This window comes from Jaculus jaculus, chromosome 1 (genome assembly GCF_020740685.1).
Source record: "Jaculus jaculus isolate mJacJac1 chromosome 1, mJacJac1.mat.Y.cur, whole genome shotgun sequence".
Classification (NCBI taxonomy): domain Eukaryota; kingdom Metazoa; phylum Chordata; class Mammalia; order Rodentia; family Dipodidae; genus Jaculus; species Jaculus jaculus.
Window position 1 is genome coordinate 35358539 of NC_059102.1, and position 24098 is coordinate 35382636.

General features: G+C 43.0%; 1 protein-coding gene across 4 annotated transcripts in view; it reads left to right on the top strand.

Moving 5' to 3' along the window:
• The window catches only part of Pkd2l1 (polycystin 2 like 1, transient receptor potential cation channel), a 178530-nt gene that overhangs the window by 12067 nt on the left and 142365 nt on the right, over nucleotides 1–24098 (top strand). For 3 of the 4 annotated variants that reach the window (XM_045156404.1, XM_045156425.1, XM_045156418.1), the window contains exons 1-2: nucleotides 14092–14146; nucleotides 14998–15127. The gene's annotated coding sequence lies outside the window, so the exon portion shown is untranslated. Of the gene's footprint in view, nucleotides 1–14091; nucleotides 14147–14997; nucleotides 15128–24098 lie in introns of those variants that run through there. The other variant, XM_045156411.1, reaches the window with a different exon arrangement.

Sequence of the window (24098 nt, forward strand, 5' to 3'; positions counted from 1 at the left end):
CAAGGAAATGCCTCTAAGCAGGACCTTATCAGGTATATACATCAGGTTTCCCACAGTGAACTTGCACTGGGGTGGTATAATGTAAGAGCATACGAAATGGTGGATGGGAGGTGCTGAAAACTAAATGAGAAGAATCACAAAACAACAGTGAGATAAAAATACTTTCAGAGTGGACTGGAGGAATAGCTTAGATGTTAGGGTGCTTACCTACAAAGCCAAAGGACCCAGGTTCAATTCTCTAGGACCCACCCACATAAGCCAGATGCACAAAGTGGCACATGTGTCTGGAGTTCATTTGCAGATGCTAAAGGCCCTGGTGTGCCTATTCTCTCTGTCTCTATCTGCCCCCCTCAAATAAATAAGTAACTAAATCAAAAAAATATTTTCAAAGTGATACACTTGAAGTTTTGTCAAACTAGTCATAATTATTTTTTCCCATCCATTAAGGGTAAGGGGCTGGGGAGATGACTCAGCAGTTAAAGGCACTTGCTTGCAAATCCTACTTGCCTGGGTTCAATTCCTTTGCCACACATGTAAGGCTGGACGCAAAACATGGTGCAAATATCAGGTGTTCATTTGCAGTGGCAAGAGACCTTGGTGCATGTGCGTATGCGTGCACACACACACACACACACACACACTCTCTCTCTCTCTCACACACACTCATACCCATACTTACATGTGCAAAAATTTTAAAAAATGGATAAAAACAAAAGGGGGAGATGTTGGGCTCTGAAAGGCCCAGGCATGAAACCTAGTAGAACTTCCTGAGCCTAGCTAAAGTTTCGCCTGTCTCTGGCCAGTGAGGACTCAGCAAGACGCCTAATGGCTTCTGGCCTGCCACCTCCACATGGCAATTGTAATTACCATTTCAATAGTTACAGTTTACTATTGGCCCTTACCTCTTCCCCCATCCTAAGATCCCCGCCTTCATCCCCAACATGATATAGGCAACTGCTCAGAGTAATAAAGCAAGTTGTTTCTGTGAGTTCCTGCATTGAAAAGACTCCTGACTCTTTGTGGTTTTTCTCTGGTGGCCAGGAGAGGTTTCTAGGTCATCCAATGCTCATCATCCTTCTCAACCCCTAGGGAGGAACCAGCAGGCCTAGGTCTTCCCTTAGCACTACCTACCAGACCGGGAAGGAGCCCCGCATCTGGCGCCCAATGTGGGGCTCTGGGACCCTGGCAGACCAGTGACCCCCATGAGAGGCAGTTGTTGAGGAGGTAATCGGTATACATGTGTGGGTGAGTGTACCCTCATGAGTTATGAGGCAGTCTTCATATTTAGTGCACTAAACTTAGCTTCTATAACCTGTACTTACTTGTTGACATCTCTTCGTTCCCTTTCTCTTTCCCTTCACCTTCGGGTCGCCGGCTTTTGTATTTCTAAACGGGGCTTAGCGAGCTGTATCTGCGGCTTTTATATTTCTAAAGGCTTGTGCTTCTCTCTCTCTCTGCTTGGGCCTGTGAAGGCAGGCCAGCTTTTTCTGCCATTATAGAACTTCCCCTGGATCTGTAAGCTTCAACAAATATTCCTTCCTCCATAACTATACCTGGTCTGGAAGTGTATCTCAGCAAACCTAAAGCTGTCTGATGAGCTGAGATAAACCTGACCATGTGGATGTTAATTTTTTGGAAACTTTGTTTTAAAGAAATAGACATAAACTTGATGCTTACAACTAAAAGTCAGATAAAAGTTTAAAAATACTAAGTGCAAACAGCATTAAACTTCAAGGCTTGGCTTATAAGCTTTCTAAGAGGAAAGAAAGACAACAGGGAACTTTGTTGGAACTGGGCTACTGGCATAAGGGCTGCTACGTCCTGCTGCCCAGGCCCAAAGAGTTTAATCAGGGTAAAATTTGTAATAGACTGATATGCTTAGTTAGAGATATTAGATTAAGAGATATAAGATTTGTTTTTTTTGTTGTTGTTGTTTTGTTTTGTTTTGGTTTCTTTGAGGTAGGATTTCACTCTAGCCCAGGCTGACCTGGAATTCCCTATGGAGCCTCAGGGTGGCCTAAAACTCATGGTAATCCTCCTACCTCTGCCTCTCAAGTGCTGGGATTGAAGGTGTACACCACCACGCCTGGCTGAGACTTAAGATTTTAAGCTGAAAAACCTCAAGCAAGTTAAAATTAACAAACTCTAAGACTAATTTTAGGTTATGATGGTTCAGTTTACATTGTTTTAGTCTCTCCTTGCTATTCTTTAAATTTTTTTTTTGTTCATTTTTTATTTATTTATTTGAGAGCGACAGACATAGAGAGAAAGATAGATAGAGGGAGAGAGAGAGAATGGGAGTGCCAGGGCTTCCAGCCACTGCAAACTAACTCCAGATGCGTGCACCCCCTTGTGCATCTGGCTAACGTGGGACCTGGGGAACTGAGCCTCGAACTGGGGTCCTTAGGCATCACAGGCAAGCGCTTAACCGCTAAGCCATCTCTCCAGCCCTCCTTGCTATTCTTTATACCAGTTAAAAATGTTTACTCTGTGCCTTTATATATTAGAAGTGTTTAACTTGTTTAATTTTACAGATGTTAATATCTTAAATTGATCAAGACTGTGTGAACCTTTAAAGTTAAACTAAGTAAAATTTATAATATATAATTATAAATGTATTGGGAGCCAGGGACAGAATTTGGTAATTTAAATAGATGGCCCCCCCTCCTGGCAGCTTGTGCCTGACCTTCCCCTACTGGGAAATGGCGGGTAATCCACCTCCTGGGAGACTGCCTCATGGCCCCCTTGGACTGACCCAGGTGGGGACAGGGGAGAAGTCCGCCATCTCGTGGTGACTGGGCTCACTGACCTTTTCCCACGCCTACTGGACATCGGCACATGCTGGGGGAAAAATCTAAACATGCCATTAGTCATATGCTTCAATGTTTCGCCACTCTCGGGCTGACTAATCAAATTAAAACAGATAATGGCCCCTGCTTCCTAAGCAAGGCCTTTATAGATTTCCTCCAGACCTGGAAAATCTCACATTCCACAGGCATTCCATACAGTCCCCGGGGTCAGGCTATCATTAAAAGATATAATCAAACTCTCAAATCTCAATTACAAAAACAAAACCCAGTTTCTAAATTGTAGATATTAAAATGTTAATTTCAAGCTTCCTAGTAAAATGTTTTGGGTCTGGAATCTTCAATTGTTAATTCTGTAAACAGGTTAAAAAAATCTTCCTAGAGTTTTAAAAGAGAGATAACTAACACCTTACATCAAAGATGGCCACATGGTTAAAATGTGCTTTTGTTAAATACTCACAAAATTTCTAACTGGCTTTTTGTTAGGCAAAATGTAAATGTAAAATGTAAAAAAAAAAAAGGACTAGCCCACATGAAGAGCCACTTTTGCATGGTTTCTGGGCTCTACTCATATACATATGTATGTATATGTGAAATATACATATATATTATCAATGGTAAGATGGGCCATTTTTGTTATTGTGAAGATAAATTCAGTATTAATTTATTGCTAACAGAGAACACATTCTATCATAAAAATGTTATAAGATTGGATAGTGTATTATATGATTTGGTATGCATAAATATTGTAAAATTAGCAAGATAAAATCAGTGTTGCTCACAAAAGACCATGTTTAATTTAGTCTATTTTCATTAAATTATTATTTCATTATTATTTTGTAACAAAATTGTTCTTATGATATATATAACATAATGCTATATAAATAAGTCTGATGGATGCAACATAATAAAATGTCATTAGAAATTTCGCTCTTCAGAGAGACTGATTGAGAGGGGGAGGGAATATGATGGAGAGTAGAGTTTCAAAGGGGAAGGTGGGGGGAGGGAGGGGGAGGGATATTGTTTACAATCATGAAAGTTGTTAATAAAATATAAATTAATTTCAGGCTGGAGAGATGGCTTAGCGGTTAAGCATTTGCCTGTCAAGCCTAAGGACCCTGGTTCCAGGCTCGATTCCCCAGGACTCATGTTAGCCAGATGCACAAGGAGCACACGCGTCTGGAGTTCCTTTGCAGTGGCTGGAGGCCCTGGCGTGCCCGTTCTCTATCTATCTGCCTCTTTCTCTCTCTGCCTGTCGCTCTCAAATAAACAAATAAATAAATTAATTAATTAATTAAAAAAAGAAATTTTTCTCTTCAGAACAAGTAAAAGACCTACAGATAGATGGCAATGAGACATCAGACTGGTTCACAGGAAATCGCCTCTCCACCTCCCTCCTGCCATGGTCTACTCAGCTTGAAGAAGTCAAAAGTAGTCATTATCCCATTTAGCAGTAAGAGTTTTTTCTCAGAGAAGGGAATGAAGGCAAAACAAGAGAATGACAGCTTTGATGTAGTCAACCAGGAATAAAAAAGCCTAAGGATGGCTCCTTGCCTGCCCTGCTAGGACTAGGACCTGCGTCTGACCCAGTCTTATCCAAAACGGCTGCAAGCAACACCCAGCAGCAACTTCCACTCAGCTGAGCATACCTGGGTGGGTGGCCCCTCCTGAGTCAGCCCCTTGAGTCCACTAACCAGTCAGGTCTCTCCCTTACACCTGACTCTGAGGGCAAGTGTATCATAATTTGATATTTGATATGTGTAAAGGAGCCTAACCATATGTGTAAGCTCTTCTTTCTGTGATTTCACCTGAACACCAGTGTGTTAAGTCTCTCTCTCCCCCCTTCCTCAGCTTGACTGAGGAGCTGGGTGGGGAGGGGGATATTTCCTACCACCTGGCTATCTTCCTCCTTGCTGCCTACATGGGTCTTGATTTGGGTGCTTTCTCATTTTGTTACATGGATCTCTCTAATCTGAGTCCTTCACTTCTCTGAACCCTCTCTGGTCTTTTACGCAAAGGGGATCTTCTGGTTCTCATGCTTTGCCTTCCATATGTGGGTGCATGTGCCTCCTCCGGAAGTTAGATACTCCCAGACATCTCTGTATGAAGGAAATTCTCTATGTCTTCCCTCCCCCCTTCCAGCCAGGCAAGGAGGAGAATTCTCCTCTGGCTTGAGTCTTTCAGGCAGCCTCCTCTCTGGTTCTTAATCCCCCTACAATCAACGTCATAATTTGTAATTTAGAAAAAGAAGAAATTAAGGGCTGGAGAGATGGCTTAGTGGTTAAGCACTGGCCTGTGAAGCCTATGGACCCCGGTTTGAGGCTCAGTTCTCCAGGACCCATGTAAGCCAGATGCACAAGGTAGCACATGAGTCTGGAGTTCATTTGCAGTGGCTGGAGGCCCTGGTGTACCCATTCTCTACCTATCTGCCTCTCTCTCTCTCTCTCTCTCTCTCTGTCATTCTCAAATAAATAAACAAAAAAATTTTTTAAAGATTTTTTTTAGTTTTTAGATATGTTATTATTGTTTTGTTGGTGTGAGTGTGTACGTCTGTGTGTGCAAGGTCATGTGTGTGAGAACGGGTGTGCACGAAGCACAGCACATGAAGAAGTCAGAAGACAACCTTGGCGTTGGTCCTCACCTTCCACCCTGTTTGAGGCAAAGTCTCTCATTGCTCATTGCTTCTGTTATCCAGGCTAGATGGCTCTTTCTCCTGTCTATACCTACTTTCTTTTTTAAAATTTATTTTAATTTGAGACAGAAAAGGAGAGAGAGAGAGAAAATGGGCATGCCAGGGCCTCTAGCCACTGCAAACGAACTCCAGACACATGTGCCACCTTGTACATCTGGCTTACATGAGACCTGGAGAGTTGAACCTGGGTCCTTAGGCTTCACAGGCAAGAGCCTTAACCATTAGGCAATCTCTCCAGTCCTATATCTACTTTCTTACACAGGCATACTGGGGTTACAACTGTCTACCACAGTTTCTGGATTTACATGGGTTCTGGGGATCTCAGTCAAGTACTCTTTATTTGTATAGCAAATGCTTCTTTCCCTCTATCTCCCCAGCCTCTAGATATGTTATTTTTTAAATGACTCTACAAATGTTCTGAGTCTAGTTTGCCATCATTGGTCCCAGCAGCAAGTCTCCTGTCTAACTGGCACTACTCTTTCTCCCTCCCCCTTCTCTCTTCCCCTTGGTTCCTAAGGGGGAAATATAGCTGTCTTCTATCTCCTCCATTTCTTCAATGGGACAGATGCCTTCTGTGTTCAAAAATGAAATTACAGAGTTCATATATAAGAATGTTTATTTCTCTATGTGTTTTCCCTTCTGCCTTTCCTTGCTATGATAAATTTACTATCCAAGGTCATTTGTTATCTTGGTCAACTCTTTGCTGGAATGTAACATTCTGTAATTTCCAGACTCTCATGAGACCAAATGGGGGAAAAATGCGTAAAGGATCCTTTTTTGTTGTTGATTTTCAAGGTAGGGGCTTACTGTAGCCCAGGCTGACCTGGAACTCACTCTGTAGTCTCAGGCTGGCCTTGAACTCAGTGATACTCCTACCTTTTCCTTCCCCAGTGTTGGGATTAAAGGTATGCACCACCATTAACAATAAAATGTCAATAAAGTCTGCTTAGGATCTGCAAGAGACCAAAATTTCATATTTTATCACTATGTGGACAGTCATCTTAGGTTGTTATATTATAACTGTAATTAGAACTCAATTCTTTTAAATACATTGATAAATATATTTATTGCATTGCTCTATCTCATGACATTAATGAAAATTTTTGCATAGTAAAATATGATTTTGTCATAAGGTAAAATGAAAAGATTTTTTCCAAAATGAAAAAAAAATCAACCAAAAAATGAGGGCAAAACCAAAAAGCTTAAAATGTTACAAAAGGTCTGCATAAATCACAGGTTTATAAAACAAAACTTAAAAATCATATATGTACCTGAGTGTTCATGACTCACACTCAGGAGGCTAAGGTAGGAGGATTGCTGTGAATTTGAGGCCTGGGCTACAGATTGAGTTCCAAATCACCCTGGGCTATAGTAACACCCTGTTTCAAAAAAAGCAAATGTTACACCCCCTAAGGCTCATAACTACCCGTTTTAAGTTTTCAGTATCAGGGATGTATTCCCTTCCGTGGGAAGTCCAATTAGAGGGCAGTTGGTTTCCACCATGATAGATGTGCCACTGTTGCACCTGTGGCATGCCAGAGCTTCTAGCCACTACAAACAAACTCTAGACTCATGTTCCGCCCCGTGCATTTGGCTTTATGTAAGTACTAGGGAAATCCAACTCAGGTTCTTGGGCTTTCCAGGCAAGTGTCTTAACCACTAAGCCATCTCTCTAGCCCTCTACTTCCCATTTCTAAAGCAGAAGCAGGAAGTAGCTATGCCAAGCAAGTAGAAACACGAGGGCCACAAACAGCACTGAAGATGTTCCAACCGAACTCAACAATCATTCCCATATGGCTTAGAGGCATGTCTTTCACTTTTTTTTTCATGTTAAATCAATGTCATAAGTATGAGGTAATCTTACTTTTCTAGCTAGTATTCACTAGTCAGCTAGTCTGACCTCCCCCCGCCAAAAAAATCCCAGCAACTTCAGGTTCTCAGGGAAATACAGCAGAAGAGTAACAAAGGAAAACGCCCAGTGTTCTGTTCTTGCCTGTGCACATGTGCACATGGGACGTGCAAATCCACACACACACCCATGTACACACTACACACACACACCTATGACACACATATACTGCACACACATACTCAAAAAAGTAGATAAGCAGATATTTCTTAATCTTTTCTGATATAAATGAAGCAGTTTCTTTTTTCTGTGTGCATGTGTCTATGCATGTACATGTATTCAGGGATATGTGTGCACTTGCAGGTGGAGGCCAGAGGACAACCTTGAGTTTTGTTCCTCAAGGACTGTGTAGTCAGCTTCACATCACTGGGACCAAACACCTGATCAAAAGCAGCTGATGGGGGGAAAGGGTTTAGTTTGGCTTACAGTCTCAATAATAAGCTTCATAATGACAGGGAAAGGATGCCAGAACAGAGGCTGGACATCACATCTTACTACAACAGCGGCTGCCAGGAAGCAGCCAGAATGAGCTGAGCTCTGGCAAAGGGGAAGCTAGGTTTAACCCCCAGAACATCTTCCCCACCCCAGCAACACACTGCCACCAGCTGGAAATCAAGCATTCAAAACACATGAGTCTCTGATGGACAGTGTACATTCAAATTACCAGAGTCTGCCTTTTTTGAGTAGGGTTTTTTTGTTTTGTTTTGTGTTCATTTTTGTTTCTCTTAAACTTTTTATTGACAACCTCCATGCATATAGACAATGTACAATGATTACAATCCCCTCCCACCACCTTCTCTTCCCCCTTCTCTATTCCCCTTTCAATAAATTTCTTCTTTCCAAAATGTCTCTTTTCTATTTTGATGTCATCATCTTCCCCTTCTATTACGCATGTCTTGTGCGTGTAGCATCAGCCACTGTGAGGTCATGACCACTCTGTGTCTACAAGACAGTATTGTAAAACATTCCTTCCCTTCTTTTGTCTCTTACATTCTTTCTTCCATCTCTTCCAAAATGTTGAGACAGGGCTTTTTACTGGTCTAGAAGCAGCCTAGTAGGCTAGATTGGTTGACTAGTGAGCCCCAGGGATCCATCCGTCTCCACCCCTGCAGAGCAGGAATTATAAATGTGTACCACCATGCCCAACTTTCATGTGTGAGTATGGGGGATGTGCATATGCATGTGCATGAACGCACATGCACACACACCATGGCATGCATGTGGAAGTCAAGGATCCACCTTCTTTTGAGACAAGTTCTCTTGTTGCTGGAAATAAACCACTAGACTGCAGAGGAATGTCAGACTAGCTGGCTCTCAAGTCTTGGATTATCTTGGCTCCGTCTCCCACTGTCATGTGTTCAATGGGATTACAGATGCAGGTGCCACTTTGCATTGGCTTTACATGGGTTCTGAGGAATTGAATGTTGACCAGAAGTCTGTGCGATCAAGTGCCTTCAATCACTGAGACATCTCCTCAGCCCAAAGTATTTCCTAATGTGGAATGATATCAATTCACATTATTCCTACATTCTCCATAATGATTAGTAAATCGAAGCCAGACCTGGTAACACAGTGCTGTTATATCAGCTGCTCAGAAGTTTCAGGTAGGACAATGGACACTGAAGAAGGATTGCAAATTCAAGGCTAGCCTAGGCAGCTTAGTGAGACTGTCTAAAAAAAAAACAATTTAAGTAAAAAGAATTCTGGGATATAGTCCAGTGATACAGTGCTTGTATGACTGCACAAAGCCTTCAATTCAATCACCAGTACTACCCAAAGAAAAGGAAAACGATGAAGAAAAAAGAGAATTAATATTGCTTTCTTTCCCACCCTCTACCTGCTTCACTTCTTCCTCTCTCCCTTCCCTTTCCTCTCCCCCCCACCCCGTCTCATCTTTTCCTCTCCCTTTATGACCAACATCAATCCAAATGACGGTGGGATTCGGTGACAGGAGTGCCTGGTACCAGGTGTTGCAGTATGTCTGTAAGTGCAGAGGCCTCATGTAGGGTTGCCTGACACTGGGTGCTGGAGCCTCTGTGGGGTGAGCAGAGCGCCCATGTGGAGAGGAGCCTGGTGTGCAGTGTTGGACTCCCAGTACAGTAAGAAGGCAAACATTTTATGAAGAAGGTATTTCAATCAATAATCCCTCCAAAGTTTCCTTCTAGAAGGAGCTAAAGTCTGAGCTTCAGCTCTGACCATACCACCACTTCTGCTGTGGAGCTGTGAGCAGTGAGATAATTTGAAATTAAAACCTAACTTCAAGGTAAAGAAAGCAAATGTACCAAGGCAAAAAGAGAGGATAAACCTTGATTTATTTAACAGTGTACTAGCTTGTTTGATACACACAGGTAGGCCACCTTCCTTTGTTCTCTTCTTGGGGCCCTGCAAGTAGAAACCCCTGTGGCAATTTTGTTTCCATCTTATTCTAAAAGCAGAAATTAGACTAGCAGAGTTTTAAAAGTCCTCTGGAAACATGGCTCAGCAGTTGAAGCACTTTGCCTGCAAAGCCTAAAGACCAGGGTTTGATTCCCCACTACCCATGTAAAGCCAAATGCACAAGGTGGCACATGTGCCTAGAGTTCATTTGCAGTAGCTAGAGATCCTCATGTGCCCATCCATTCTATCTTTCTCTCATCTATCTATCTGTCTGTTATCTATTATCTATCTATCTGAGATAAAAAGCCCTCTGTGCCCCCATGAATCTTTCAACACATAATTATAAATTGCTGGTAAACATTTAATAAGCCAAATTGGCTCAGGGATAAATTAGCTATGAGAACAACCAACAGGTACCATGAAGTAGCAACAGGGCTAAATATCATGACTAAAGCTGGCATGACCATTGGCAGTCACAAGCCCCTTCCATATTTAGGGTTTGTCACTGACCCAGCTCTACCTGGACGGACCCAAACTGCTCGTGTATGACAGCTACAATTTACTGACGGTTTGTTTTTGTGCATTAGCCACAGCTTGTATTTTTCAGAAAAGTAAGCTTGAAACTCCTGCAATTCTCTCCTCTTTTTTTTCTTCTCCTTTCTTCTCTTCCTCCTTATTCACAAGTGTTCCCAGAAGAACACTAGTATTTCTTTCATCTTGGAAAGAAATCAAGTTTATCACAAGAAAGGAAGGAGGCAAGAGAACATCCAGGATTTTTGTCTGCCATCCTATCACTATTAGGGGCCCATCACAAACTTTAGCAAGTTTGGAGAAAAAGAGTTGGTAGAAAAAATAAATAAATTATCAGTTCTGGAGATCTGACAAAACCAAATTGGAAGATGAGGAAATCACAATTAATAAAACAAAAATTTCTCAGAACTGAAGAATAATCATTTTGATATGAAGACTCCCAAAGATGTCATTGTTAATGCATGGAAATGGACCCACACCAAGCATAACATTTGGGAAAACTGAGAATCTTTTTTAAAAAATTTTTAATGTTTATTTATTTATTTGAAAGTGACAGAAAGAGGCAGAGAGAGAGACAGAGACAGAGACAGAGAGAGAATGGGCACGCCAGGGCCTCCAGCCACTGCAAATGAACTCCAGATGCATGTGCCCCCTTGTGCATCTGACTAACGTGGGTCCTGGGGAATCGAGCCTCGAACTGGGGTCCTTAGGCTTCACAGGCAAGCGCTTAACCACTAAGCCATCTCTCTCCAGTCCCTGAGGATCTTTTAAGACCATTGTTTCTAGAGTATCTTGAGATAGAGAATCTCTTGAACACACTGCTTCCTTACATTCTTTCTTTCTTTCAAAATATTTTTTATTTGCATGGAGAGAGAGAGAGAGAGAGAGAGAGAGAGAGAGAGAACACACCAGGGCTTCTAGCCAGTGCAAACAAACTCCAGATGCATGCACCACTTTGTGCACGTGATTTTATGTGGACACCAGGGAATCAAACCTGGGTCCTTAGGTTAGAAAGTAAGCACCTTAACCGCTGAACCATCTCTCCAATCCCCCCTCCCCAACACACACTTCTTTTTTTAAGATGATTAGAGACTGACTTTCTAAAAGAAGGGTAAATGATGAAAGATGAACATAACAAAGCCAGAAATGACAGAAGAAAGAGCCGTCACGAGAATCATGCTGTTGAGAAGAACTGTGCAACGGGGTCAGAGAGCACCCACCTGGTCCAGGTGGAGTGGGTGAGAGGGCTGTAGGAGAAATGGCTTCCAGGCAGTAAGACTGATAGAATATCTGATGTGAGTAAGGGCATGAGGAAGAGATAGACAACTAGTTGGTGAGGCGGTTGAGTTGAATTGATAAAAGTACACAGAAAAATTGAAGGAAAAAATATACTTATCAGTTCCAAAGCAACAGTTGTGAAAGAGACAAAGCATGAGCACCCCGCATTGCCACAGTGAGAACCATCCTCGTATCGTCGCAGTCGTAGAAACACTGGTTAATGATAAAATCAAAATTACAGTGCAGCCGTCTCAGAAGGATTGAGAAGTGAAGCATGCAGATGCCTGCGTGAATGTGTGTGTACGTGATGGCAATCACAGTGGTGATGGTGAAAAATGAAAGTCTCATCTTTCAAGGTGAGCAGTCAATGTTACAAAAGTTTTAAATCATTAAGTTGCTAAACAGACATAGCATTTGGAGATAAAGAAGGAGGGGCTGGAGAAATAGCTCAACAGTTAAAGGCGCTTGCTTGCAAAGCCTGATGGCCTGGGTTCCATTCCCTATACCCTCGTAAAGCCAGGCACACCAAGTGGCACATGGTCTGGAGTTCATTTACTATACAAGGAGGCCCTGGCATGCTCACTTCTTTTCTCTCTCTCTCTCTCTCTCTTGCTCTGAGTGTCACCCTCTCAAATAAATAAATAAATATTTTTAAAAGATGTACAGAAGGCTATGTCAAAAGAGTGAGTTAAGAATTTTAAATGGTTACCTCAGTAGAGCAGAAAAAGTGGAGAAGAGAGGAAAGGACACTGCTAACTTCAAAACAAGCCTTATGAAATGCTTTCATTTTTCAAATTATGTGCAAGTATAACAGGTATAAAATAAGAATGAAATACAAAGAAATTACAGGTGTGTGTGTGTGTGAAGTATGTGTGGTGCATGTCCATGCATGTGCAGATGTGTCTTAAGCAAAAGGACTATCAGTTTCACAGCCAGCACGGCCACCCTTCCGGCAGCACCAGCTGTCTTGAACAACACCCGATACCTTGAGACAACTGTGCAAAGACTGCAGATCACTTCCCTCGCACCTAAAGGTGCAGCGTCAGCCAGGGCTGGTTGAAAGTTGTTGTTGTTTTTCAGCCATATTTTCTGCTTCATAAGCCTGGATTAATTCCAAATGACTGCACCAATTCCACTCTTGTGAGGGGGAAAAGCACTTCCCTTGGTGGTTTATGACTGGTGCTAAGAAGCAAGGCTGTGATTGGTCCTAAACACAATGACATGATTGATGCTAAGAGAAAAGGGCATGATTGGTCACCAAAATAGCTGTGATTGGTTCAAAACCAAATGAATGATTGGTCCAAGAGCCTCTCCTCAGCATACATAAGCAGGCTAGGCTCACATCAGAAGGGAGACCTTCTCCTGAGCTGCTTCATACTAGGTCCAATACAGGGCTTCTCTCAATAGTTTCTGTTTGCCTACTTTAAGTAATGTGGGCTGAGCTGGGAACACAAAGTGGAAGAGTGGTGATGTCTGAGGCGGAACGGCACAGGCCAGCCTGAGAAAGGAGCAAGGTGGCCAGCCGCTTAACATATGCAGCAGCAGCAGCAGCAGGAGCCCTCAGCAGTTGGAGTGTGGGGAGTGTGGGAAGAAAAAGGGTGGAAGTCAGGGAGTAACACTCAAGGTTGTGCTCTGACCTCCTGTCCCAGATGGGTGGAAGTCAGGGAATAACACTCAAGGTTGTCCTCTGACCTCCTGTCCCAGATGGGTGGAAGTCAGGGAATAACACTCAAGGTTGTCCTCTGACCATCTGTCCCAGATGGGTGGAAGTCAGGGAATAGCACTCAAGGTTGTCCTCTGACCTCCTGTCCCAGATGGTTAGAAGTCAGGGAATAACACTCAAGGTTGTCCTCTGACCTCCTGTCTCAGATGGGTGGAGGTTAGGGAATAGCACTCAAGGTTGTCCTCTGACCTCCTGTCTCAGATGGGGGAAGTCAGGGAATAACACTCAAGGTTGTGCTCTGACCTCCTGTCTCAGATGGGTGGAAGTCAGGGAATAACACTCAAGGTTGTCCTCTGACCTCCTGTCTCAGATGGGTGGAAGTCAGGGAATAACACTCAAGGTTGTCCTCTGATGTCCACACATACTTTGTGGCATGCACTCCCCCCTATGAATACACATACTAAAATAAAATTAGATTACAGTATGTTCACATATTAAAGTCCTCAACAAAAAGTATTTGAAGAAAAGATGTGGGGCATGGTGATGTTGCCTTTAATCCAGCACCCTGGAGGCTAGCGCTTTTCTTTTCAGATGGTGGTGACCACTGGGGTGACTCAGAACTCACCGAAGTACTGAGAAGTGATGGTGGAATGTTCAGCATTTAATGAGACATCTCTATTACACTCTTCAAGGCTCAGTGACCATTGCCAAAGATGTGGTGGAATGAATGTAAGAGTCAAAGGAAGAAGAGGAGTGTTCATAATACTGTCCTCCAGACACAAAGTGGTATGGCATTCATGACCTCACAGTGGCTGGTGCTGCTTACACAAGACCTGCATAATAGGAGGGGGAAAATGATGGCATCAAGGGCTGGCAGGATGGCTTAGCAGGTAAGGCACTTTTCTGTAAAGCCAAAAGACACGGGTTCAGTTCCCTAGGACCCACTTAAGCCATATGCACAATGTGGCACATGCATCTGGAATTCATTTGCAGTGGCTGGAAACCTTGGCATACCCATTCTCATATTCTCGCTCTCTCTCTTTTCCTTCCTCCCTCCTTCCCTCCCTCCCTCTCTTCCTCTCTCTCTTCCTTCCTCCTTCCCTCTTTCTCTCTGTCAAATAAAAAAATATATTAAAAATTACGATATCAAAATAGAAGAGAGACTAGTTGGAATGGAGAAGGGATTCAGTGGAGGGGGATTTGGAGGAGGGTGGTGGGAGGGCATTGTGATCATGGTATATTGTCTGTATGTATAGAAGTTGTCAATAAAACATTTCTTTTTTCTTTTCTTTTTTTTTTTAGCTTTTTGAGGTAGGGTCTCATTCTGGCCCAGGCTGACCTGGAATTCACCTGGAAATCACCAGAACACATGTAGTCTCAGGGTGGTCTTGAACTCACAGTGATCCTCCTACCTCTGCCTCCCGAGTGCTGGGATTAAAGGCGTGCGCCACCACGCCCGGCACTAAAACGTTTCTTAAAAAGAATAAGTCTTAAGCCTGGCATGGTGGCGCATGCCTTTAATCCCAGCACTCGGGAGGCACAGGTAGGAGGATCACTGTGAGTTTGAGGCCACGAGACTACATAGTGAATTCCAGGTCAGGCTGGGCCAGAGTGAGACCCTACTTTGAAAAAAAAAGAGTAAGTCTTGTAATTAATTTAAGGAAGCTGAATGAATTCACTGAAAAAAGTGGCTAGCAAGTTACTGCCAAAAAAGTGAATGTTTTTCTTTTTGCATCCCTAGGTACAAAGACAAGATCAGTTATGCTCTGCCAGTTCACCAGCATTTATTGGGGATGTGCTCTGTGTGTGATGCGAGGAAGCTGCTACGGCAGGCAGAGAGCAAGAGGAAGAACCCAAGGATCTTGTAACAGGTGAGCAGATAACTTTCATTCCATTCCTCCCCAATGACATCAATTATTAATGTCACCACTGATTAATCAGATGAGTCCCAAGTTGTTAGGAAGGTGTCAAACTTAGTGCAAGGCTTCCAAAATTCTGATTTTTGCTTGAAATCTCAAATTTTCTCAGTGGATCCAATGTTGTGAATTGTTTCCTTGAAGTTTTAGCCCAACTTTACAAATATTTCTGGAAGTGTATGTTAAATACTAAAGTCTGGTTAATCATCATTTGGCTGTCAGTCATTCTTTTCACTAAATATGCTGTCATGTGGGGGGGCGGCAATTAAATCAGCTTGCAGCTGAAATGATAATAAAATTGTGCTTTTCCTCCAGGCAGCTATTGTTCTTTGGCACAGAACAAAACTGCTTCTTATGTACTTTGCATTTAAAGACTCATAATTGGAAAAAAAATGTCATGTTGTTGGCATGTGTATGTGTGTATGTGTGTTTGTATGTGTGTGGACATATATGTATGTGCAGGTACATGTATTTGCCTGTTTTCCTCAATTGGTCTTTACCTTATTTTTTAAGTTTTACTTATTTATTAGAGAAAAAGAGTATGGGTATGCCAGGATCTCTTGCCACTGTAAACAAATGCCAGATACATATACCACTTTGTGCATATAGCTTTCCATGGGTACCGAGGAATTGAACCCTTGTAGTCAGGCTTTGCAAGCAAGTGCCTTTAATCCCTGAGCCTTCAGCCCCAGTGTATTTTCTTTTTTTTTTTAATGTTTTGTTTTTGTTTTTTTTTAATTTTTATTTATTTGAGAGTGACAGGCACAGAGAGAAAGACAGATAGAGGGAGAGAGAGAGAATGGGCGCGCCAGGGCTTCCAGCCTCTGCAAACGAACTCCAGACGCGTGCACCCCCTTGTGCATCTGGCTAACGTGGGACCTGGGGAACCGAGCCTCGAACTGGGGTCCTTAGGCTTCACAGGCAAGCCATCTCTCCAGCCCCCCAGTGTATTTTCTAAGATAAGTTCTCTCCCCGAACTTAGAGCTCACCAATTTGGCTAGATTAGCTATCCAGTAAGCCTTCAGGATCCTCCTGTTTCTGCCTCCCTTGCCTTGGTATTACAGGTGCTTATGGCCTATATGGTCACTGAGGATCTCAACTTGGGTTCTCAGGCTTGTTTGGCAGACACTTTACCAACTGAACCATCTCCACTGACCCATCCCAAGTAAATTTTCTAAAACGTTAAGTCTAATATAGCTCTTTATCAAGAACATCTTAAATAAAACAGAACCCTAAATGTCTTAGAAGAAATGATACAATGAGCACTGCTATGTGGTTGTACTTCCACCTTGGTTTCTGTCAAAGTGCCAGGAGTTTAGCTACTGTTGCTCTGATATCACCAGTACACATGTCAACATGATAGTGAAAAAAGGCAAATCAGGACTCAGTATTATTGTGAGCATCACTATAGCCACACAGATCACCTCATAGGTTCCAGGATGTGATTTCAGGGACCCAGGGATCCCATGTTTAAAGCCCCCATTATTTTTATTTTTTATTTTATTGACTTTTTATTGTTGTTTCAAGGTAAAGTTTTACATTAGCCCAGTCTGACCTGGAATTAGAATTCACTATGTAGTCTTAGGATGGTCTTGAACTCACAGGGATCCTCCTACCTCAGCCTCCCAAGTGCTGGGATTAAAGTTATGTGACACCACACCTGGCCCATATTGACAATTTTTATGACTGTATACAATGGATTTTTGTTATGTTCACCTCCTGTTCCCTTCTATTGTCCCCTCCCCATCCTGGTGAGCCCCCTTTTCTTCCTATTCAGTCCTACTGATATTTTTTGTATCTTTCTTGATTGATATCTTTTTTTTGGTGACCCACCATGTTTAGTTATGGTTGTTTGCATGAGCTGGGGTAGAAGGTTTTTACTGGAGCATAGGCAATTGTGGTGGCTGCAATACTGATGAAAGTTTCTCCTCCCCTAGCAACCATTGACTGCCTGTGACTTTTCATGGAAGGGTGAGGATCCCATGAGTTTCTCTACCATCCATAACACAATATTGATGCACTAACTCTTGTGCAGATCTCATGCAGGTCACGACATCCTTGGTGTGTTCATGACTGCAACAGTTATATATGGATGACAGCATTCTAAAATACCCCTCACTATTCTTTGGCTCTTACATTCCTTCCTGCTCTTTCTTCTTCAGTGCTCCCTCAGCCTTGGAGAGGGTGATATAGATGCCCCACGAAGCCCTGAGCAGTCAAGTCACCAGGAGTCAATTACCCCCATAACAGTCATGCCACTATTGCTCCAGTGGGCACATCTTGGCTGACTAGTTGATTGTGTAGCATGCTGGCCCCCCTGCTACATCAGACAGTTGATGACTTTTCTCCCCCAGCAGTCTGTATAGCACCTTCTGGTACTATAAAAGCCAGCCAGCAGCGAGAAAATTTCTGCTCAGTTCCAGCCTGAGTTCTGTTTCTTGCAACTAAAGCATGAGGTGTCTTCAGCAATAGAGTTTTACCATCTAATTCTGGTAGCCACCAAGGATGGTGGTGATAACCTGCATGGCTTGGGGATCTCTGGCACTGGATTTTCTTTTAATAACTTACTATTATTATTATTATTTGGTACTTTAAAATAAATTTTTGTTCATTTTTATTTATTTGAGAGCAACAGATGGAGAAAGAAATAGGCAGATAGAGAGAGAGACAGAATGGGTGTGCCAGGGCCTCCAGCTACTGCAAACGAACTCCAGATGAGTGCACCCCTTTGTGCATCTGGCTTACGTGGGTCCTAGGGAATTGAGCCTTGAACTGGGGTCCTTAGGCTTCATAGGCAAGTGCTTAACCGCTGAGCCATCTCTCCAGCCCCCTATTATTTGGTACTTTGAAGTAGGGTCTCGCTGTAGCCCAGGCTGACCTGGAATTCACTATGTAGTCTCAGGGTGCCCTTGAACTCATGGTGATCCTCCTACCTTTGCCTCCTGAATGCTGGGATTAAAGGTGTGCGCCACCATGCCCTTATGACTTCTGGGAGCAACATTGTCCACCCAAGCAAGGTAGTTCTGTTCAAACTTTAAAAAAAAGACATATATTTTTAGATTAGCTAACAGAGAAGTAGTAAAATCTCCATTTTAACTGCTTCTCCCAATGTCATTCATGTACTAGTGGAACCAAGACTTAAAACTGGGTCATATGGATTCCTAGCTTTGGAATATAATGAATATTTATCATCTAGACAGTATCAGGTTAATCTAGCCTAAAGAGATTTGCATGAAATCTAAAGAAAATCTAAATAGATAAACATCAAGACATGAAACTACTATTCCATAATAAACATAACAAAACTTAACTGTTTCTTCACATTATGTTTGCTTAAACTGCTTTCATGTACTTCTAATCATATTTTTAAAACTAAGTGGGAAACTGGGCATGGTATACCGTGCCTATAATCCCAACATTTTGGAGGATAAGGCAGAAAGATCACGAGTTCGACGCCACTCTGGCTATATAGTGAAACCCTTTTTCAAACAACAAAGAAATAAATGCAGATGGATTCTAAGAGGAAATTTCTTCCCTTATGTCATCTCATACAACATCCTTCTCATTGTAGCTTGGACATGCTAAGCAAATCTGGGGAGGTACAGTGCACTCCTTTCAGGACACACTGAAAAAACTTGTTTATTTTTACCTTTAACCAGCCCTTCTCTCTCCCCCTCCACATACATACATACATACAGACAGACATATTTAGTGTTTTATCCAAGCATCTGGAGCAGTAAGGAGGCTCCCTATCTCCTCTTTGACCCATTGTAATTCAGCTGTCAAGTGCCATCCCCAGCCTTAAGTCTGAAAATAGGCAGCTTCTTCCACTTTCTCTTCTAGATCCATGCACACAGATTTTTTGGAGAGCTAGGTATGGCCTTTATTCATGCTTTCAAACCTTGCTCTCAGGCCCTCCTCCTCCAAGCAAGTGTTCTGGATCCTTCTTCACCTCTGTACTGACTGAGCTCTACTTGTGTCCCAGAACTGTGCTCTGTTCTTCCACTTAATCCCCAGCAAGACCCCATGAAGTACCTCCCATCAACAGTCCCCTCTTTTTACTTAAGGTATTTCAGTTCAAGAGTGTTTTTTAAATAGTTATGTACACGTGTATACAGTCATGTAGCATTGTTAGCCTCCTCCCTGTCCTCCCCCCTCCACAGTGACCCTCCTCAATAGGGAATATGGGTCATGAACTGTGGGGTTAGCTATCGGTTATGGGTAAGAGACAATGTCTCTGTGCATAATGACCCAACGTGTGGCTCTAACATTCTTTCCACCCCCTCTTCTGCAAATTTCCTTGAGCCATGTTGGGTTTATTTTAGGTTTGCTTCAGTGATGCAGTCTTGGGAGCTTCTGTGTTTCTGGATATCTGGTTTGGTAGGAATTGAATATTCTCTGCGTCTATCTCCTTTACCCTTGTGCTGGTACCAGGTTCACCAAGGAAGCAGCACTCCAAATACTCTTAGTTTCAGCTGGGGCCCTTTCGAGATGTGATAGGCTGGTTCTCTCCTTCGAATCTGCATCCATCTGAAAAAAAGAAGCAAATTCTCCAATGGAGAGTGAAGTTAGTGCCAGATAAATGGGATAATCTTTGGTTTTTGGGGGGAGGGGGAATTTAATAGGTGTAGGCCCTCTTGTAGCCCATGAATGGTGGGAGCTTGATTTTTTTTTAATCATATACAGCTGTGTACCAAGACACAGAACTATTACCTAAAGTGTTCTCATGGCCTTGTGAAGTCACATGTGTAATGTTCAAAACAGTTGTGTCCATACTATTTTTTAATATTTATATTTCATTAATGTGCAGTGAACATATTTTGCTGACAATTAAAATAGTTTGCAACACAACCTATAACATTAATACATGGGTATATATTTATAGTTGTTCCTTTTCAGTTTTCTTTTTTTTTTCTTTTTTCATTTAAATTATTTCACAAGCATGTACTTCTTACAACTCAAAAAAACTGAACTCCTATTATGCTTCTAAACTCTGCCTTTCTCTCCCCTGCCTATGCTCCTCCAGCTCCCCTTCTTGCATCAGTTGGTGTAAGTATATGTTTCTGTTGCAGTGTCTTAGGCTTCATTTCCATTTATTCCACTCCCAAACACCACTTTCCTTTCTATTCTTGCCAGCACTTTCCCAGGCCCAGGCCCTTTACAGGAGTGTGTATGGAAGTCTCATCTAATTTTCCATTTCTAGTCTAGTTTCCCTCTTACTCTGCTGTTGCCACCATAAGTAGCTTTCTGAAACAGACCACATCTCATGACTTCTTATTAAAGAATAAATAAAAGGAGAAGCAGCAGTCTAGGCTCTTCACACCTTTCCCTGAACGTTTTTCTCCCAGCTCCACCCCTTCATCTCCAATGACATCAGCCTGGAACTTTCCTGAACTGATGCGCTTTCTCTACGACTCAGTCTTTAATCTGTTTTGGCAAGTTGGCACTCTGTCTCCTAAACGGGTGTTTGCGTTACGCAGACTAGAGTAAAAATGCGCCCTCCCTACTGCCTGCCCTGCTAAGTCAGGTCTCCCCCAACCATTTCCAGGCAGAGGAATGGACCGGTCATTCTGACGCGACGGGAACTGGCGGTGAAGGGGCCACAGCTCTGCTTTTCATCCCACAGAGAAGGGAGGCCTGCCTCTGTGCCATCCTAGAGGCCATTATCTGGGGCACGCGCAGCTGGCGACCAGCGCAGGGAAGGGGCTTCCCGCTGCGCGCAGGGCAGGAAAGGCAAGGGAGCAGCACGACGCCTCGGCGCGCCCGCGTCGCCTCCTGATTGGAGCGGGTGCCACGGAGCAGATCCCGAGCGGCTGCTGATTGGCTGAGAGCGGTCAGGCGCTGTGGGCCTGTGATCATATGGACCTTGGTTACCTAAATAACCCGCTGTCCTCAGGGGCCTGTCATTGGTATGGACGCGCCCAGGCTGGGGGGCGGAAGGAGGAAGGGCCGGGCTGGAGCTGAGAGACCAACACTCGACTGTGCCTTCTGCCTAGGGGTTTAATGGGGGAGTCTGTCAGGGCCAGGGGGTGGAGGTCGTTAGAATGGTAGTGAATACGCCCCCAGGGCGGTGGCAGCCTGTCCTGCCCACACTGCCCTATTGTGGGAAAGAGAAGGCTGCAGGCTTTAGCCTATCAGAATCCTGCTAGGACAGTTTCTCACCCTGTAACCCAGATGTAGGTGATGAGAAGTTAGTACCTCTCAAGACGCAAATTCTCAAGAGAAGGATAAATTTTGAGATTTATGTTAGGGAGAGTGAAGACAAGAGGAAAGCAAAGCAAGAAAGTGGTCAAGCCAAAAGATGTTCTCTCTCTTCCCAGTCTGGGAAGAGGAAGAGAAACTGGGAAAAATCTCTCTCACATAGGGAGAGGTCTCTTTCCAGGAGGAAGCCTCCAGGAAAGGGAAGGGAAGGGAATGGAGGAGAGGGAGAAGAGGCATACATGTTTGTCTCAGGCCTATTTATGGAAATCAGGCATCTATTTAGAAGGAACCTCATCACCAGGTTCGGGTGTGTAGGAAGGGACCTGATTGGCTGATGGGCCCAGGAAGAACACTGAATTAGGAAAGGCCCATTCATAAAAGCCCACGAAATTTGGGGAAAAAAGAGCAAGGGATTTTTTGCTGAGGAGGCATTAGGAGGTTTCTGTTCACAGCCATCTTGGATGAGTCTGGATCAGAAGGCAGACAAGGTGGCATCCCTGTTTCTGTGGGCTAGCTGACTACTTATCAGGAAAATGTTACCCTGCTCCCAGTGGGTATCAGAAAGGTCAGGGAGTGTCTGTAGGGGCTGTCTTTGTCCCTGTAACAACTGAGACTGTAGAACACATTGCTTTAGAATGATGAGAATAGAGAGTACCTCTCTTAGCCTCAGATTTGTATTTAATCAACACATTTATTTGGGTTTGAATTTTAGTTACAATTTATGGTAACAGCAATGAAATACAAAATACTACCTTTTCTCATGCAATCTTTGTTATTGAGATCTAACTTTTGTCCCCTAAAAGCAGTTTTTCAAGCATACAACCCAGTCATTTTCTGTACATTCATTTAAACAACCACCACAGTGATCTAACTTTTGACCACTTCTATCAGTCCCCACAAACAGTACCTAGTAATTAGTAATCGCTCCCTTGTCCTGCCCCCTAGCCCTTAGCAACTTCCAATCTGTTTCCTAATTCTAGATTTGCATATTCACACATGTCGTATAAATAGAATCATACAACATAGCCTCAGCATGTTTCCGTGGTCCATCCATGTTATATCAACATATCAATATTTCATTCTTTGTATTTTATTTTATTTGAGAGGCAGAAAGAGGGGGAAGAGACAGAGAGAGAGAGGGAGGGAGGAAAAGAGGGAGGGAGAGAAGGGGCATGCCAGGGCCTCCAGCCACTGCAAAGGAGCTCCAGATGTATGTGCCGCCTTGTGCATCTGGCTTATATGGGTCCTGGGGAATCAAACCTGGGTACTTTGGCTTTTCAGGCAAACACCTTAACCACTAAGCCATCTCTCCAGCCCAATATTTCATTCTTTTATTTGTTTTGTGGCTGAATAATACTCCATTGCATGAAGATACTACATTGTTGTTTGTTCACTATTTATTTTTGTTTGTTTGAGACAAGGTTTTGCTATGTCCACCTGGCTGACCTGAACTCACTACAGAGACTAGCTTCAAACCTGCAGTGGATCTTCCTGTTTTCCTGTTTCTGTCTCCCAGGTGATTGCAGGAATTACAGGTGTGAGCCCAATGCTCAGCTTCATTCATTCATTTTTTGATAGATATTTGTGTTGTTTCTATATCAAACTTTTACATAATGCAGGAATAAACATTCATGAAAACTTTTTTGTTTTGCCATCATTCTTTTGAGTATACGAAAAAGTAGAATTACTGAATCATGTGGTTCCTTAAATTCTTAACATTCTGAAGAGTGGCCAGTGTGATTCCCATAGCAGCTTTAACAGCTTAGCCTCTCAGCAGTGGATACATCCTACTTTGTTTATATGCTCATCAGTATTTATTTTTTACTTTTTTTTTCATTACAATTAGCCTAGTGGATGTAGAGTGGTATCTCCTCATGCCTTTGATTTGTATTTCTTAAATGTCTGCAAATGTTGAGCAGTTTTCATGTGATTATTGGCTATTCATGTATTGGCTTTGCAGAAATGTATAGTTGAATACATTAGCTATTTTAGAATTAGGTTGTTAGTATTTTTATTGTTGAAATGTAAGAATTCCGTTTACATTGTGAGTTCTGGTTCCCTATGAAACGCATGTTTTGTAAATATTTTTTTGAATTCTATAGCTTACTTTTTATTTTCTCACTTTTTGCTGTTGCTATTTAAGACAGAATCTCAGTATGTAACCCAAAGCTGGCATTAAACTTGTGATCCTCCTACAAGTGTTCCAAGAAGGAAGACATTCCAGAGTAGGGGGTGGACTGCAGGGAACAGAATGCTGTCCCAGTGCCAAGGCTGGATTTGCTGATTGCTTTCTGGTGCCCTACTCCATGGCTGGCTCAGTGCCACAGCATCAGCATTTGGATTAGTCATGACTATTGAGAAGAAACTGCCTGGGCTAGCAATATTTCTAGAACAGTTTGATAGACTTGTCTGGAGTCATCAATGTGGCAGAGGCACCCAGGGTGGAGGTGGGGAGGCTCTGCAGGCCTCAGGAGAGTGGCAGCCAGCTCTGCCTGCTAAAGACACCGCAGGTCCATGCCGATATGTGGTGTCTTCAGGAGAAGCAGCTGCCTACATCAAGTCCTTGCTGCCCTAAATACACATAAAAGGCTTGTCCATGGGGAAGGAGAAAATTCAGGAGCAGAACAATCCAGAAGAGCAGAGACAGATGGATCCAGCCTCAGGGTAAGAGATTCTTTCCCTGCCCCCAAGGCAGTTCTACAGGGAGGCTAGATGGTCACCAAGC